This window comes from Oryctolagus cuniculus, chromosome 1 (assembly GCF_051225735.1).
Source record: "Oryctolagus cuniculus isolate XC-2025 breed Fujian yellow rabbit chromosome 1, ASM5122573v1, whole genome shotgun sequence".
In the NCBI taxonomy this organism is placed as follows: domain Eukaryota; kingdom Metazoa; phylum Chordata; class Mammalia; order Lagomorpha; family Leporidae; genus Oryctolagus; species Oryctolagus cuniculus.
In genome coordinates, this window is record NC_142867.1 from 59,256,190 (window position 1) to 59,274,663 (window position 18,474).

An 18,474-nucleotide genomic window follows, 5' to 3' on the forward strand; every position below is an offset into this window, starting at 1 on the left:
CACTAAAAGAAACGCAACCATAACCAGCCTAGGTAGGTGAAATTCACACATAAACATGTGCAGACACAAGGACACCACATCAATATGCATTATTAGAATGAAAGGCTTAACACATTATAAACTGTCCTGGTATATGCAGACTTCCACAAACTAGTTGATGATAGTCTAAATTTGTCAATGAATGTGCAGAACAGCTCATGCTGTTACAGCATGCAGTGGCTGTGTATGAGAATGACGGCTAATAGAGCTGGGGCTGCCACAGTGTATATAGACTGTTAGATTACAGGCAGGCCAATACATGCTAGGTTGTCATGAGGCGTTCTTGTCTGCTAAGATATGTAGTATGTACTAGGTTGCCGTGATGAATATAGAGTGACACAAAATGCTTCTTCCTTCCATGTGATTCATTCAAGGTTGTCATGATGTATTCTGAGCTGTCAAGCAAGGCACATACAGAAGATTGTCATAGTGCACACTGCTGATAGATCCTGGACCACCACCGCTTACACTGGCTATCATAATTTATACATTCTGATGTACTCTGGGCTGTTACAGAAACATGAGTCTTTCAGGACGTGTGAGACTGACACAGTTCTTCTGCATTGTAAAATGTATCTGCAAGTATCAGAGTTCTTCAAAAAGTTCACGGAAAATGCATATTATGAAAAAATTATGTTTGGATTTCAAAAACTTTTTGCACCAAAATAAACTTACTTTTAATTAAGTTTTATATGAACTTTTTAAAAAAATTTATTTATTTATTTATTTGAAAGAGTTACACAGAGAGGGAAGGGGCAGAGAGAGAGAGAGAGAGAGGTCTTCCATTTTCTGGCCTACTGCCCAACTGGCTGCAATGGCTGGAGCTGTGCCAATTCGAAGCCAGGAGCCAGGAGCCAGGAGCCTCCTCCTGGTGTTCCCATGTGGATTCAGGGACCCAAGGACCTGGGCCATCTTCCACTTCCCTCCCAGGCTATAGCAGAGAGCTGGATCAGAACTGGAGCAGCCAGGACTCTAACCAGCACCCATGTGGGATGCTGGCATTGCAGGCAGTGGCTTACCTGCTATGTCACAGTGCTGGCCCCAGTTTTATATGAACTTTAAAAATTTTTTATTTATTAATTTATTTTTGAGGCACAGAAACAAGGTAAGAGAGACACAAGTACACACACACACACACACACATACACACAAACACACATGCACAATCTTCTATGCATTTATTTGCTTCCCAAATGCCTACACTGGCTGGGGCCGAGCCAGGGCCACAGTCTGCAGCCAGAAATGTATTCCAGGTCTCACATTCCCAGGATTTACATTAGCAGAAAGCTGAAATCAGGAGTAAGAGTTAGGAATTAAACCCTTATACTACAATACGAACACGTACATCTTAATTGACATCTTAATCAGTATGATAATTTTTTCATGAATTTTTGAAGTTCCCAAGTATATGCAAGCTGATACTATACTGTCATCTGTACAACTGGTTGTCATATTCCACACAGACTGACACATGGGGCTGTCACAGTGTATAATGACTGGCATTGTGTATAGATGTTGGCATACAGGCTAATATAGAATGTATGGAGCCATTGTGGTACACATAGGAAAGTATGCAGGTCTGCTTTAATGTCAACTGTTGTGATGGTGTGAGCAAGCTAGCACATCTGCACAGCTATGGTGTTTATGGGTTGCTAGCACGCAGGCAAACGAACAAGTAGTTAGCCAATTTCCCATTTCATGTCCCAGTGATACATGCCTCCACCTCCTCTACTAAACAACCACAGAAGTGCTAATAATCTTATCTTGAGTTCAAGTTAAGCTGAAAGGTGCATTAAAAGGAAGTACTCAAAGCACTGAGCAGTGATATTCCTTTCTTTAATATGTATGGATAATATCTTTGGTTTTCATTTCTCCTTAAGTTCTTGATTTAGATATATTTTACTTATCTAGGCAGATGGAAATAAACATATTGTGTTTTCCCTAACAGATAATTTGGTTTCCTATACAAAGAGTATAATGTGCTTATACCAATACATAGCTATATTTATCTTTCACTTCTGAAGGTTAAATATATTTACAACATTTGAAGAAATTATTGATTTTAAAGGGTTTTAATTTTCAAAATAAGATAATAGAATAAAGAGTTTAGATATGCAAACTTAAAGATATAGACTAAATACAAGAAAATACAGGATAATGTAATGTCACTTGGTTTGCTTTACAAATAGCAGTCTGTATAAGAACCAAATATAATACAATGGAATGAAGAATGCAAATTATAATATCCCATCTGTTAGGGGTTCCTACAACCTGACCTCACTTTTGTGTCAGCATGAACACTGGCTCTGCTTATGGAATTTACATCTCCATTCTGGTGGTAAAATTTCAGTTCTAAAACTAAGCACATCTGGAAAAACTAGATATTAATAAGCAGAAAGTAAAACAGACCTATATCTCTCACTAAATATATAAAAATCAATGAAAAATGGACTAAATGCATAAGTGTAAGACCTGAAACTATGAAAATAATAGTAGAAAACTTAGATACTTCTGAAATATCATTTGCAAAAATAAAATGTAAACATTTATAAAAGCAAAAATTTTCTGGATAAGACCACCCAAAGCACATACAGCAACACCAGAATCAAACAAATGGAATTCATCAAACTAGGAAGCTTCTTCACAGCAAAGGAAACAGCCCACAGAGTGAAACTCAATCTATAGATTGGATGAAAGCATTTACAAATTATTTATTCAATGCGGGATTAGTATTCAGAATATGTAAGGAACTCAAACAGCTCAACAGCAAGAAAACCCCAAATGATCCAATTAAAAACAGGCAAATGATCTGAATAGACATTTCTCAGAAGTCATCCAAATGGACCACAAGTATATGAAAAAAATGTTCAGCACTACTAATTATCAGGGAAATACAAACCAAAACCACAATGAGACACCATCTCACCCAAGTTAGAATGGCTATCAAAAAGAGAAGAAAACACAGGTGAAGAAGGAATTCTTATGTTCTATTGTTATGAATGTGAAATAATACAGTCATTATAGAAAACATTATGGATGTTCCATAAGACAATATGGAGTTTCTTCAAAAACCTAAAAATATAATTTCCATTTGGTCCAGCAATTCCATAACTGTATGTGTACATATATGTATATATGAAATCAGTATATGTATGTACACATATATGTGTATATATAATGCATATATATATATATATGAAATAAATATCTGAAGAGATAACTGCACACTCACATTTGTTTACTGCGGTAATATTTGCAATACCCATGATATGTAATCAACCATGATTCTATCAATGGATGGATAGATCAGGAAAATGTGATATATATGCATATTGACTACCACTCAACCTTCACAAAGAAGGAAATCCTGTCATCCGCAGCAACATGGCATAGGCTGGAAGATATTATAATGTAAAGTAAGTCAGGCAAGGACGACAAATACCACGTGTAGTCACTTATGTGTGAAGCTAAAAACTTGATCTCACAGTAGACAATAGAACAGTGGCCACCAGTGATTGGGAAGGGTGAGGTGGAAGGCGAGTAGGGAGAGGGAATGGTTAGCAAATACAGAGGTACTGTTGAACAGTTGGAATAATTTCCAATGTTCTATAGCACTGGAGAGGAATTATGGTTGATACCATTTGTATATTTCAAAATATTTTTCAAAATAGGTAGCAGAGGAAATCTGAATGCTTCCAACACAAAGAAATGGAAATGTCGGAGGTGATGGGTATGCTAATTACCCTGATTTTGAGCATTACACATTGAGTGCATGTATGGAAATAACAGACCATTAGTGTCACAGGTTACTTCTATCTTGTGGTTTCACCTTCCTTTGCGACCTCAATCCTCATTATTTGTCCAGAATATAGAAAGGTAATGGGCAGATGTGGAGTCTTTTTTTCTGACACCAACTAGGGATCCAACAATTCAACTCAGTTCTGACACTGACTACCTGGAGTTAGTGCAGACTCCATGGGCTCAGGGCTAAGTCTCACAAGACTGTCCCCACTCCAGACATCAGTTGTCTCCTAGTACATCCACCTGAGTGAGATACATTACAAGTGACCACAGCCCCCTCCGAATATAGTTGATAATTCATGAGAATGGTTCACAGAACTCAGCAATATGCTTTACTTATTGTTAGCCCTTTATAACAGTGAAATGGAAGAGATGTGTAGGGAAGGATGTGTGGGGAGGGTGGCATGGGGCTTCCATTCTCTGTCAGGCCATATCATCATCCTAGCAACTAGATGTGTTCACCAACCCAGAATGTTTCCGAACCCTGTCCTTCAGAGTTTCATATTAGTTTATTTTCCATTGTGATTGCAAAATACCTGAAACTGAGCACTTGCAAATGAAAGGATTATTTAGCTCACAGTTTTAGAGGCTGAAAGTCCAAGGTTGGGCAGTTCGCTCTTTCTAGTCTCTGGTGAGGGACCTCTTGACTGTGTCGTATCATAGCACATGGTGTTATAGTGGCAGTGTGTGATGCAGAGAGAGCACACAGGGAGACAGGAAGCCAGAGAGCAGAGAGGGGTTGGTCTTGCTTGATCTTACTCGTAACAACTACCCTTGAGGGAGCTCATCAGAGTTCTGTGAGCACTATCCTAGTCTCTTCCTAGGGCAACACCCTTAATGACCTCCCCCTAGGTCCCATCTCTTGAAAGGTTCCACCTCTTCACATTGCCTCACTGAGGGCCAACCTTCCAATACATGGAACCTTAGGGGATGCTTCAGACCATATCCCAACCATAGCAGGTTTTTATGGAAGTTTCATTACAGAAACAGGATTAATTAGATCACTGACCACTGCTGAGTAACTCCGTTTCCTACATAGGTCAGGATCTGGGACTGAAAGTTTCAATCGTTTAACCTTGTCTTGCTCTTTTTGTTCACCAAACCCCTTCCCTAAGCTATGTACATTCCTTCCTGTCAAGCCATCTCATTAGCATACAAAAGACACATCACTTAGGAAATTCCATAGTTTTAGCGGCTGTTTGCCAGTAACCCAACACGAAGACCAAATATATATTTTCACTTATACCACAGCCAAGAAGGTTTGTCTGGTTCTTAACCACTTTATCCTGGAAAAGACACGCATGATTTGAGCTCCCATTTCCTAAGTGGGAACTTGTCATGTGGCCATACCTAACTGCAGTGGGGGCTGGGCAGTAGAGAGTAGCAGTGTGCACAGACAAGGGAGGAAATAGGTTGATTGAAGAGTTTGAAGTCTCTGTCACAGTGCTGGGACATAATCCTTTTGCACTAAGTTGTCCCAGTATCCTGGTTGCTTTAATCCATGATTCCTGTCCCCTGATAATAACTGCAGTACTAAATAGAGATTATAAACTGTGACATAAATGATTCTTCAGTTTATAAAGGCATAACTAAAATAGTGTTCATGTTATGGGAGGGAAAAATCAAGGAAAATAAACCCATGTTATTTTTCAGTGAATTGAAGATTCCACACAACAGATCCCTAGGCCTGCTGTACCACTGTTTTGCAAAATCTGCACTACATCACACGAAATACGTGCCCTAGACTTAGGCAGTGCATTGTTTGTGCAGCTATAGACTGCATAACTGCCCTCTCTTCCAGATACATAATTAACAAAAAGGAGAGAACATGGGAACTATGTCTAGAAACTACAAAAAGAAAAACTTAAGAGGCTGGTGTCACATGGCACAGAAGGTTAAGGTTCCACTGGTGGTGTTGGCATCCAGTGTCACTGCTCTGCTGCTGATCCAGCTCCTTACTAACACACCTGGAAGGGAGCAGAAGATGGCCCAAGAGCTGAGCCTCTGTCACTCACGTGGGAAACCCAGGGTTCTTGGTTTCCTGCCTGGTCCAAGCCTGGCTGTTAGCAGACATTTGGGGAGTGAACCAATGGATGGAGGATCTCACTCACCTCCCCACCCCTACCCCCACTATCACGCTGCCTTTCAAATAAATAAATAAATATATATGTATATATATATGAAAACAACTAAACAAATGAATCTTAAAGGCAAAAAAGAAAAACTTCAGATCCTAACCTTCTCTGTACTGTTAGTACTCTCAGGGAAACTAGAAGACATAGATCATTTGAATCAAAACATAAGTAAACATATTAAAAGATCAAAATGAACTTTGAGAAAACTGATAGGCCGGCGCCGTGGCTCAATAGGCTAATCCTCCGCCTGTGGTGCCAACACCCCGGGTTCTAGTCCTGGTTGGGGCGCCGGATTCTTTCGCGGTTGCCCCTCTTCCAGGCCAGCTCTCTGCTATAGCCCGGGAGTGCAGTGGAGGATGGCCCAAGTGCTTGGGCCCTGCACCCCATGGGAGACCAGGAGAAGCACCTGGCTCCTGGCTTCAGATTAGCACGATGCGCAGGCCGCAGCACGCCGACTGCGGCGGCCATTGGAGGGTGAACCAAAGGCAAAAGGAAGACCTTCCTCTCTCTCTCTCTCTCTCTCTCTCACTGTCCACTCTGCCTGTCAAAAAACAAAACAAAACAAAACAAAACAAAACAAAACAAAAAAAAACTGATAAGGAATTAGGAGATCACGACATACAAAGTTGTTTCAGTAGTCAATTTGGCATTTTATTGAAGGTGTAAATTCACAAAAATATTTGAGAAGGTGTCTTAAAGAAGAAAAATAAGAAGAGACTCGCCTAATGGATGTAAAATTTATTATAAAATAAAATTTAAAAAAAACCACGATGCCAGTGTAAACATGAGGAAATAAATCAATGGGGATAGAAAAGAGTTCAGAAACAGATCCAAGTACAAATAATATTTTACTGTTTAAACAGCGACATTTAAAGTCTGTGAGAAAATGACTGCTTATTAGAAAAATGACTTTTGAGTATTTGGCTCTCTATTTGGGAGAAGGTGAAGGTAAATCTCTATAGCATACAAAAATAAATTTCACTTGGCTTGATAATTTAAAAAAAGAGTTCAAAATTGTGCAAATACAAGAAGAAACCAAAGTACAATGTTTTATCTTCAAGAATGTCATAAGACTGAGAGGTCGTGAAGATTGACTAATAAAGTTTTCTCAACTGCTTAAGAAATCACACAAAGTGACAAGGTAAATGACAACTGTAGGAATGATCAATAATGGCTAGATGTTTTACAGTAACACTTCTCACAAATAATTATCCCACAATGAAGAAAATTATTACCTATACTTTACAGCTATGAAAACTGAGATTTTGAGGGGGTTAAATAACTTCCTCAAGGCTGCTAGTTAGACATTGATTCCAAAACTTATTCTTTTAACCAGTGTACTACATTGTCTCCTTGATACCCAAAGAATGGAAAAACATCTCCATCGTAAAGTGTTCATTGCAATAACATGTATATTGTCCGTAGAGCTCCTACATTTCATTTAGAAAGAGACAAATTAATTCAATATAAAATATGAGCAAAAGAAATAAATAGAAAATTAATAAAATAATAAACAAAATTAATATATAAAACAAAAGACTAACATATATTTTAAAAAGACAACCTGGTAAAAAGCAAAAAATGCAAATGAGATAAAAATGAAAATCAGATAGATTTTCTTTCTTTGTTTTTTCTTTTAAAACATAAACTTATTTGTTGGAAAGTCAGAGTTACAGAGAGAGAAGCAGAGACACAAAAATAGGTCTTCCATCTGCTGGTTCACTCCCCAAAAGGTTAAGACAGCCAGGGCTGCTCCAGGCAAAAGTCAGGAGCCAGGAGTTTCTTCCGAGTCTCCCACATGGGTAGCAGAGTCCCAAGCACTTGGTCCATTCTTCTCTGCTTTTCCCAGGCCATTAGCTGGGAATAGTGGAATAGCTGGGACACGAACCAGCACTCAAATGGGATGCTGGCATTGCAAGCGTTTTGGCTTTACCTGCTATGCCACACTGTCATTCCCCAGATAGATGTTCAAAAAATAATTTGAGACACAGAGAAATAAAGAGAGAGCCAATCCACTAACTCACTTCCTAAAGGCCCACAACACTCAGGCTAAAACTTGAGGCCAGGAACTCAATCCAGGTCTCCCACATGGGTTTCAGAGATCCAGCTTCAAGCCATAACTGCTGCTGCGTGTGGTACACATTAGCAGGAAATTGGAAGCAGGAGCAGAGCCAGGATTTGAACCCAGACACTCTGATACAGGATGTGAGAGTCCCTACCAGCAGTCTAATAGCTAGGCCAAAAACCTGCCTCCGGATAGGTTTTAAAACATGTTTTACTTAACTGGTAATGGTGTGGAGAATTAGGTATTATTATTTGCCACTAAGGATACACACTGGTGCATATTGCCATCACTTAAAATGCAAGGGTACTGCAAGCAGTTTGTGGAAAATGAAATTAAAAGATAAGTTTATTTTGGTGCAAAAACTTTTTTAAAATCCATGCAGAATTTTTTCATAATATGCATTTTCCATAAATTTTTTGAAGATTCTTTGTGCAGTAATTTTCCAAATTTTCAGTTCTATAAACATACCCTAGAGAAATATAAGACTTTCAAAGATTTCTGTGAAATTCAGTTCATTGCAGCGTTATTTATAATTATGAAAAACTAGAAACAATTCAAATATCTATTAGTAGATGTTGTTAAAGAAGATGCTATACGTATAAAATGGAAAATCTGGGGCTGCCAATGTGGCGCAGTGAGTTTAGCTGCTGTTTGTGATGCCAGCATCCCATATAGAAGTGCTGATTCAAGTTCTGGCTGCTCCGCTTCCATTCCAGCTTCCTGTTAATGTGCTTGGGAAGGCAGCACAAGGCGGCCCAAGTACCTGGACCCTTGCCACCCATGTGAGAGATCTGAGGAGTTCTTGGCTCCTGCTCAGCCTGGCCCAGACCTGGATGCTGTGTCCATCTGGAGGGAATAAATCAGAAGATGGATGATTTATTTCTGTCTGTTTCTCTCTCTCTGCTGCTCTGCCTTTCAAATAAATAAATATTTTAAAAAAGGAAAATTTAACATATTTAAAGCCAAATATCTTATGCTGTTCACACTATGCTGTGAAAACAAACAGAATGAGCCGGCAGCACTGTGGCATAGTAGGCTAACCCTCCGCCTTACAGCCTGGGAAAGCAGCGGAGGATGGCCCAAGTGCTTGGGCCCCAGTACCATGGAGGAGACCTGGAAGGGGCTCCTGGCTCCTGGCTTAGGAATGGCCCAGCTCCAACTATTGCAGCCATTTGGGGAATAAACCAGTAAATGGAAGACCTTTCCCTTTGTCTCTCCCTCTGTCTGTAACTCTGTCTCTCAAATAAACAAAATCTTAAAAGAAAAGGAACTACACCCACTCAATAGTCTGCCAAAATGCAAGAGAGCAAGTATCAAGTTTAGGGAGAATATGAAAGAAGCTGTGGAAGGGGAAAATTAATCCCTTAAGAGTGGCTGGTAGAATATTTTAGTTATGTTTTCTAGGGAGATATTTGCTTTACGAATTGGCTCACGCAATTGTGGAGGTTTCTAAGTCCCAAGTCTGCAGAACTGGCTATAAAAACTGGCAGGCTGGAGACTGCAGAAGAGCTGCAGTTAGATTCTGAACACAGTGGGTTGACAGGATGCTCTCTCCTCGGGTCTGCAACTGATTAGACAAGACCCACCCACAATGGGGTGAGTCATCTGCAGTACTTAAAGGTTACTCATTTAAGTGCTAATTTCATCTAAGAAATACTTTCACAGAAACATGTAGAGTAATATTTGACTAAACATCTGGGTGCTGTAGTCTAGCAATTTGACACATCAATTAACGAGGTATAAATGGTCTTTGGAAAGTGACTTTGAAATGTATACCAAAGCTGAATATTATCATGCTCTTCAATCCAGTAATCCCATCACTTGTTTTTTAGTCAACAGAAATGCACAAGCATGGTTCCCAAAGGACACACACACGCACGTTCACAGTAGCACTGTTCACAAGAACTCCAAACTGGAAATTACACTCAAATCCTTCAAAACTGCAAGGAACAAATATGCTGAGATATGGTCATGCAGTAGGAAACTAGACAGCGATGAGAATCGACGAGCTATGATTCTGCACAGCAATGTGGATGCATGTCAGACGTAGGACAAGGAGCAAAAGGAGGATGACACAAAATCACACGTGCTGTTTTATCCTTGTAGTTGTTATCATTCATTTACTTAAAATATAAAGTAGCTAAGCTTATCACTCGGGTGGGAGTCAGCACAGTCAGAGTAGCAACTGGAAGGAAGCACAAGGAAATCTTCTAGGGGGCTGATAATGTCCTAGGTTATTTTTCTTGGTGTTTTTATCTCCACATTGGTTACCCAAGTGTGCTCAGTTAGTGAAAACTCATTGAGATGGATAATTGTGGTATGTGCACTTTTACATATGCAAGTAATACTTCCATAAATGATTTTAAAGTAGCAAAACCATATATGTCTCTATATAATTGTATCTCTATAACTACCTACATTAGTATAAGAGTAGATGTGGATCATAAGGACTTAAGGTTAGAAATGAAATTGTTATGGCTGGTTTTGTGATGTAGCAGATTAAGCCACAGTCTGTGACACTGGCATCCCATATGAGTACCTGTTCAAGCCCTGGATGCTCCACTTCTTTTTCTTCTTCTTCTTCTTCTTCTTCTTCTTCTTTTTTTTTTTTTTTTTTTTTTTTTTTTTTTTTTTTTTTTTTTGACAGGCAGAGTTAGACAGTGAGAGAGAGAGAGACAGAGAGAAAGGTCTTCCTTCCGTTGGTTTACCCCCAAAATGGCCATTATGGTCGGTGCGCTGTGCCGATCCGAAGCTAGGAGCCAGGTGCTTCCTCCTGGTCTCCCATGCAGGTGCAGGGCCCAAGCACTTGGGCCATCCTCTACTGCCTTCCCGGGCCACAGCAGAGAGCTGGACTGGAAGAGGAGCAACCGGGACAGAACTGGTGCTCCAACTGGGACTAGAACCCAGTATGCCAGCTTCGCAGGCAGAGGATTAGCCTAGTGAGCCGTTGCGCTGGCCACTCCACTTCTGATCCAGTTCCATGCTAAGGCATCTGGGAAAGCAGTGGAAGATGACTCAAGTGCTTGGGACCCTCCTACCCATGTGGGAGATCCAGATGGAGTTCTAGGTTCCTGGCTTTGGTTCTCTCTCTTTCTATAACTATTTTATTTCACTGTTTCAAATAAACAATTCTTAAAAATAAATGAAATTGTTAACATTGCTTATCTGTGGGGCAAGTGTTATAGGGAGTCAGTGGAAAAATGAGAGAAGCACTTTGATCTTTTACTTTGTATATTTTTGTACATTTGATTTTTTTATACATGAAACATGCAGAGCTATTTATTACTCTTCTTTGGAAGGGAGAAGGTGAGAATTCTTACAATCAACTGTCTATTCATAAGGAGGCATAAAGCCTATCATTAGTATTTTATACAGCCTATATTCTGAAACCTTTATTTTCTGTTCAACAAGATATTCAGTAAACATAGAGTCTGTATGAAATGTTTACATTATAATTTATTTTGCAAGTCTATTATTGATGGACATTACAGCTGATTCACATGTTCAGTGCTGTAAACAGAGCAGTAATGTGCACACACACCCTTAGGGTAAATTCCCGGAAGTGTGCAGTACAATGAAGTAGTTTACATTCTAACAAATACTACTGCACTGCTTTCCTAATCAGATCTGACTGTGTCAGACTCTCCACAATGCTACACGACAGAAATTGCTGCCCCTCACAATCAAAATTTCGGGTTTGTCAATAATTGCAATCTGTGCCAATCTACTAGAGGAGGGAAGAATTCACATTTTCCTAGCACTGCTTTGATTATTCATGAGAATGAACGTTTTCACATGTCTTTGTCTTTCTTTGGTGACCTGCCTCAGAGTTTTTTGGCCCATTTTTCCATTAAAACATTAAACATTGTCCCTATTGATTTAAGAGCTCTCTATTTATCTGAGCTATTGATCCTTTGTCTTCATTTTACCATGTATTATTTTCGAGTTTGCCTTTTACCTTTCAACCTTTTATGGTGTTTATTTTTACACAGAAGTTTCATTTTTTAAAAAATGTCAATTCTAATCTTTCCTCTTAGTTTTTTTTTTTTTTTTTTTGACAGCCAGAGTGGACAGTGAGAGAGAGAGAGACAGAGAGAAAGGTCTTCCTTTGTCGTTGGTTCACCCTCCAATGGCCGCTGCACCGCGCTGATCCGATGGCAGGAGCCAGGTGCTTTTCCTGGTCTCCCATGGGCTGCAGGGCCCAAGTACTTGGGCCATCCTCCACTGCACTCCCTTGCCACAGCAGAGAGTTGGCCTGGAAGAGGGGCAACCGGGACAGAATCCGGCGCCCCGACCGGGACTAGAACCCGGTGTGCTGGTGCTGCAAGGCGGAGGATTAGCCTAGTGAGCCGCAGCGCTGGCCATCTTAGGTTTTTTGACACTCTAGAAAAACTTAGAAAGGTCTTCCTTAACCCAAATCTATTATTAGTATTTTACAGTCTCAGTAAGAATTTATTTTGGAATACTAAGTGAGGTAGGAATCCACAATTGTCTTTTTCCAAACAATGAGCTTTCTTAAATTTTGTTTACTAATATTTTCCCTCCATTAATTTAAAAATCTACACTTATTAGACATAAACTGCCCATAGACACTTGGCTCTAAGTCCAAAGTTGTATGCTTTTTGTCATTCTTTATGTTTTGGCACCAAAACCATGTATTTTTAATTACTCTAACTTTATAATGCATTTTTAAAAAGATTTATTTATTTAGTTGGGAGGCAGAGTTCCAGACAAAGAGAGGGAAAGACAGAGAGAAAGGTCTCCCATCCACTGGTTCACTCCCTAAATGCCTGCAATGCCAGAGCTCGGCCAATATGAAGCCAGGAGCCCGGAGCCTCTTGTGGGTCTCCCATGCTGCACAGGGGCCCAAGCACTTGAGCCATCTTCTAATTTTTCCCAGGGCATTAGCAGGGAACTGGACCAGATGTGGAGCAGCTAGGACACAAGACGGTGCCCATGTGGGATATCAGCACCACAGGCAGAGGCTTAGCCTGCTATGCCACAGCGCTGGCCTCTATAATACATTTTAATATCTGCTAAGGCAAGCAACTTCATTAATCGTTTTTAGACTTTTTGAGTAGTTTTATTTTGTTTTTATAAATGTTGAAAAGATTCTTTTGAAAGTCAGTGGAATTACAGTGAGCATGTGAGCATATGTGGAATATTGATCTCTGTTTTTACAAATTACTTCTATCCTAAATAATATGGTCTTATTTATTTATGGTCTTAGGTAAAGTTTTATAATTTTATAGATTTTATTATTCATTTATTCACATTAATTTGTATTACTATAATTATTTTTATTTTCCCAGTTTTTATGATAAAATATGAGTACTCCCTTTTATATATTCTATTTTGCTCTTATTGGTCAATACAAGATATAATGATTTGGGTACATTAATTTAGTAAATGACTATTATACTTATTTTTTATTACTTAGTTTCTTGGGTTTCTAGGAAATATAAGGTGTATTTCCACATTTCTTATTTCACTGTTATGTAATAGTGTATAACAATTGTATTACAGTAATGTACAATGGAAAACAATGAGTCCAGGAAGCAGACATACATATCTTATGGCTAATTTTAATGAAAATGTTCCAGTGTTCACATTAATACTGACATTTAGGTTAAATTTAGATATATGTGGATATACATATGTTCAAATGAGAATGTATCTTTCTATTCCTATGGGAACTAATAACTGCAAATGTAGGTATCTTCTTAATATCAAGGCAAGAAGACATTATTGAATATGGCATGGCAGCAGAGGCAGATTTTATGTATGAGCTCAGCAATATATATTTCCTCTCATTAAGCTGAACTGGTTAACATCAATGCCCCTTGATTAGTGTGCCGACAACAGAAGGTGATATTAAGCCCTAAAAGGATGCCTTCTTTGGAGGTCCCTGGCAGTTACCTGGGGACAATATGGTAAGTTGATTACTCTGAATTTATTCCACCAAGGACAGGTCAGAGATTTCTCATAATTACAGACTTAAATTCTGGGTCTGAATTTGTTTTCCCTTTAGCACATTCTTTATCAACACCATTTGTAGACTTCAGAATATCTTATTCATTGCCATGTTATCCTACACAACATCACCTACAAACAATGAATATATTTATGGCAAAGGAAGTGTAGCAATGAGCTGTAACCACAGAATTCACTAATTTTGCTGTGTTCCCCTCATGTAGAAGCAGATGGTCTGCTTGTCTAAAGCCTATAGGCTCAATGATCATAATAGTTAAGGACAACGCTCTGTGAGGTGTGATACCATTTAGTGCGATATGCTATATGCATTAATCCAGGATTCAACATAAACATATATAAACATATAAACACACACATATTTACATATAATCTTTCTCTTTCTCTAGAACACAAGGCATTGAAAACCAAGAAGCTAAAGTGGAAGATCCTCTAAGCTTTATAACTTTCACCCACTTAGAGAATTATTATTTCTGATTTGTTTTCTGTCCTCTGTGCCTAGCAGTTGTCAGAGCTTCCTGCTGTTAGTGGCTGGTGTTTCGCATCTCTTATTGATTCCCTTCATGAGACTCCCTGGAGTAAAAACCTTTTGAGTGTGCCATCTGTTGACTTGTGGGGCCAGCTGCTGCAACCTCCTTTTTGCCTGGAGCAGCACTTCCTATACCTCTCTGCTTTCAGGAGTAATTTTAGCAGTTGCAGTTTGGTATTATGCCTCACCTTATTCCCTCCTACTAAAGTTTTAAAGTTATAAATTCTTCGATAACAAGAAGATATTTCCATAATCTATTTTAGCTTAGTTTTAATTAAAATGTCAAACATCGAAATAATTTTCCTTAATCAACTGAAAAGATGTAGTTCTATTGGATATGACACCTGTCTTACTAACTCAAGGATGAACAGAGGAAGACAACTTTACAATTAGGATTATGATGCAAGAGCCTGGATTCCTCCAAAAGACAGCTCTTCATGTTGGCTGGTCTTGATTTACCCTCTGGGCAAGGATTTAACATGTCACCACCAAAATAGCAATTTCCTCTTCTGCAGGGAATCACCTAGATTTCAAATGTGCTGTACAAAAGACTTCTTTACTTAAAGAACGAGGACTGAATGCAAACATAAAATTAAATATTCACATATTCAGTTATTATAGCCTCATTTCAAGTATCAGATAATCACATGTAGCTACTGGCTGTTATATTGAGAACCATATATAAAATGTTTCTATAATCACAGGAAGAGCAATTGACAATACTTCTCTAAATTAAATTCTTAAGCAATTATAAATAATTAAATGTTCAAGGTTATTCATTTAGACTTTATAATATCTAAAAGATTATGGGTAATAAAATTTTCTATCCAAAAGGGAGTGATTAAGTCAATTATAGAAATATTCATTCTTTGATGTAATAAGCCATTATTAAGAATGATATGGGGTAATTCCAATTGTTAATTTTGGCTTTGCCTGCCTGTGCCTTCAGGGTCTTTTCCAAGAAGTCTTTGCTTGTGCCTATATCTTGCAGGGTTTCTCTGATGCTCTCTAACAATTTGATGGTGTAGGGTTGCAGATTTAGATCTTTAATCGTGTTGAGTGGATTTTTGTGTAAGATGTAAGGTAGGGGTCTTGCTTCATGCTTCTGCACATGGAAATCCAGTTTTCCCAGCATCATTTGTTGAAGGGACTGTCCTTGTTCCAGGAATTGGTTTTAGATCCTTGATCAAATATACATTGGCTGTCTATCCATCTGTTTCTGTACTGCAAAAGAAACAGTTAGGAAAGTGAAGAGGAAACCGACAGAATGGGAAAAAATATTTGCAAACTATGCAACTGATAAAGGATTAATAACCAGAATCTACAAAGAGATCAAGAAACTCCACAGCAACAAAACAAACAACCCACTTAAGAAATGGGCCAAGGAACTAAATAGACATTTTTCAAAAGAGGAAACCCAAATGGCCAACAGACACATGAAAAAATGTTCAGGATCACTAGCAATCAGGGAAATGCAAATCAAAACCACAATGAGGTTTTACCTCACCCCGGTTAGATTGACTCACATTCAGAAATCTACCAACAACAGATGCTGGCGAGGATGTGGGGAAAAAGGGACACTAACACACTGTTGGTGGGAATGCAAACTGGTAAAGTCACTATGGAAGTCAGTTTAGAGATTCTTCAGAAACTTGAATATAACCCCACCATACAACCCTGCCATCCCACTCCTTGGAATTTACCCAAAGGAAATTAAATTGGCAAATAAAAGAGCTGTCTGCACTTCAATGTTTATTGCAGCTCAATTCACAATAACTAAGACATGGAATCAACCTAAATGCCCATCAACAGAAGACTGGATAAAGAAATTATGGGAGCCGGCGCCGTGGCTCAACAGGCTAATCCTCCGCCTTGCGGCGCCAGCACACGGGGTTCTAGTCCCAGTCAGGGCGCCGGATTCTGTCCCGGTTGCCCCTCTTCCAGGCCAGCTCTCTGCTGTGGCCAGGGAGTGCAGTGGAGGATGGCCCAGGTGCTTGGGCCCTGCACCCCATGGGAGACCAGGAAAAGCACCTGGCTCCTGGCTCCTGCCATCGAATCAGTGCGGTGCGCCGGCCGCAGCACGCTGGCCGCGGCGGCCATTGGAGGGTGAACCAACGGCAAAGGAAGACCTTTCTCTCTCTTTCTCACTGTCCACTCTGCCTGAAAAAAAAAAAAAAGAAATTATGGGACATATACTCTATAGAATACTATACAGCAGTAGAAAAAAAAATGAAATCCTGTCATTTGCAACAAAATGGAGAAATCTAGAAAACATCATGCTGAGTGAAAAAAGCCAGTCCCAGAGGGACAAATATCATAGGTTCTCCCTTATTGGTGACAACTAACCGAGCACCAAAAAGGAAACCTGTTGAAGTGAAATGGACACTATGAGAAACAATGACTTGATCAGCCTTTGTCCTAACTGTCGAGGAACAACTTAATACTTTATTCCTGTTAGTATTTTTTTGTTCTACTTAATACAATTGGTTGATCTTTTTAATTAACACACAATTATTATTAGGCATTTAAAATTAACTGAAAAGTGATCCCTGTTAAATATAAGAGTGGGAATAGGAGAGGGAGGAGATGTACAGTTTGGCACATGCTCAATAGAGTTAGAAACGTGCCAGGGGATTCCAATTCAATCCCATCAAAGTGGCATGTACCAATGCCATCCTACTAGTCAAAGTGATCAGTTTCAGTTCATAATTGATCATAATGATAGGATTAAGTTTCAAAGGGATCACATAAACAAGACTAGTGTCTGCTAAAACTAACTGATAGAATTAAGAAGGAGAGAATGATCCAATATGGGAAGTGGGATACACAGCAGAGTCATAGAATGGCAGATGTCCTAAACAGCACTCTGGCCTCAGAATCAGCCCTTAAGGCATTTGGATCCAGCTAAAAAGCCCATGAGAAAATTTCAGGCATGGAAATCTAAGAGTCTGTGGCAAAAAAACAAAAAAATGACCTAAATGAAAGATCTCCGTGAGTGGGATCCCAGTGGAAAGAACAGGCCATCAAAGAAGGCAATACCTTTCTCTGAAGGGAGGAGAGAACTTCCACTTTGACTATGGCCTTATCTAAATAAGATTGAAGTTGGCGAACTCAAAAGGCTTCCATAGCCTTGGAAACTCGACAAGAGCCTCAGGTGATAGCTGATGTCATAAATAAGACTGTCAATTGTTAAATTACAACAGGAGTCACTGTGCACTTACTCCCCGTGTAGGATCTCTGTCCTTAATGTGTTGTACTATGTGAATTAATGGCATAACTAGTACTTAAACAGTGTTTTATACTCTGTGTTTCTGTGTGGGTGCAACCTGTTGAAATCTTTACTTAGTATATACTAAATTTATCCTCTGTATAAAGATAATTGAAAATTAATCTTGATGAAGAATGGGATGGGAGAGGGAATGGGAGATGGGATGGTTGCGGGTGGGAGGGAGGTTATGTGGGGAAAAAGACACTGTAATCCAAAAGTTGTACTTTGGGAATTTATATTTATCAAATAAAAGTAAAAAAAGAGAATGATATGAGGGGGCAGTGCTGTGGCGTAGTGGGTAAGGCAGCCAACTGTAGTGTTGGCATTCCATATGGGCAATGGTTCAAGACCTGGCTACTCCACTTCAAATCCAGCTCTCTGCTATGGCCTGGGAAAGCAGTGGAAGATGGCCCAACTTCTTGGGCCTCTGCACCCACATGAGAGATCTGGAAGAAGCTTCTGGCTCCTGGGTTCAGATTGGCCCAGCTCCAGCTGTTGAGGCCATTTGGGGAGTGAACCAGCGGATGGAAGACCTTGTTCTCCCTGTAACTCTACCTTGCAAATAACTAAATAAATCTTTAAAAAGAAATAGAATGATGGGGGACGGGGTGGTTAACGCTGTGGCATAGTGGGTAAAGCTGCTGCC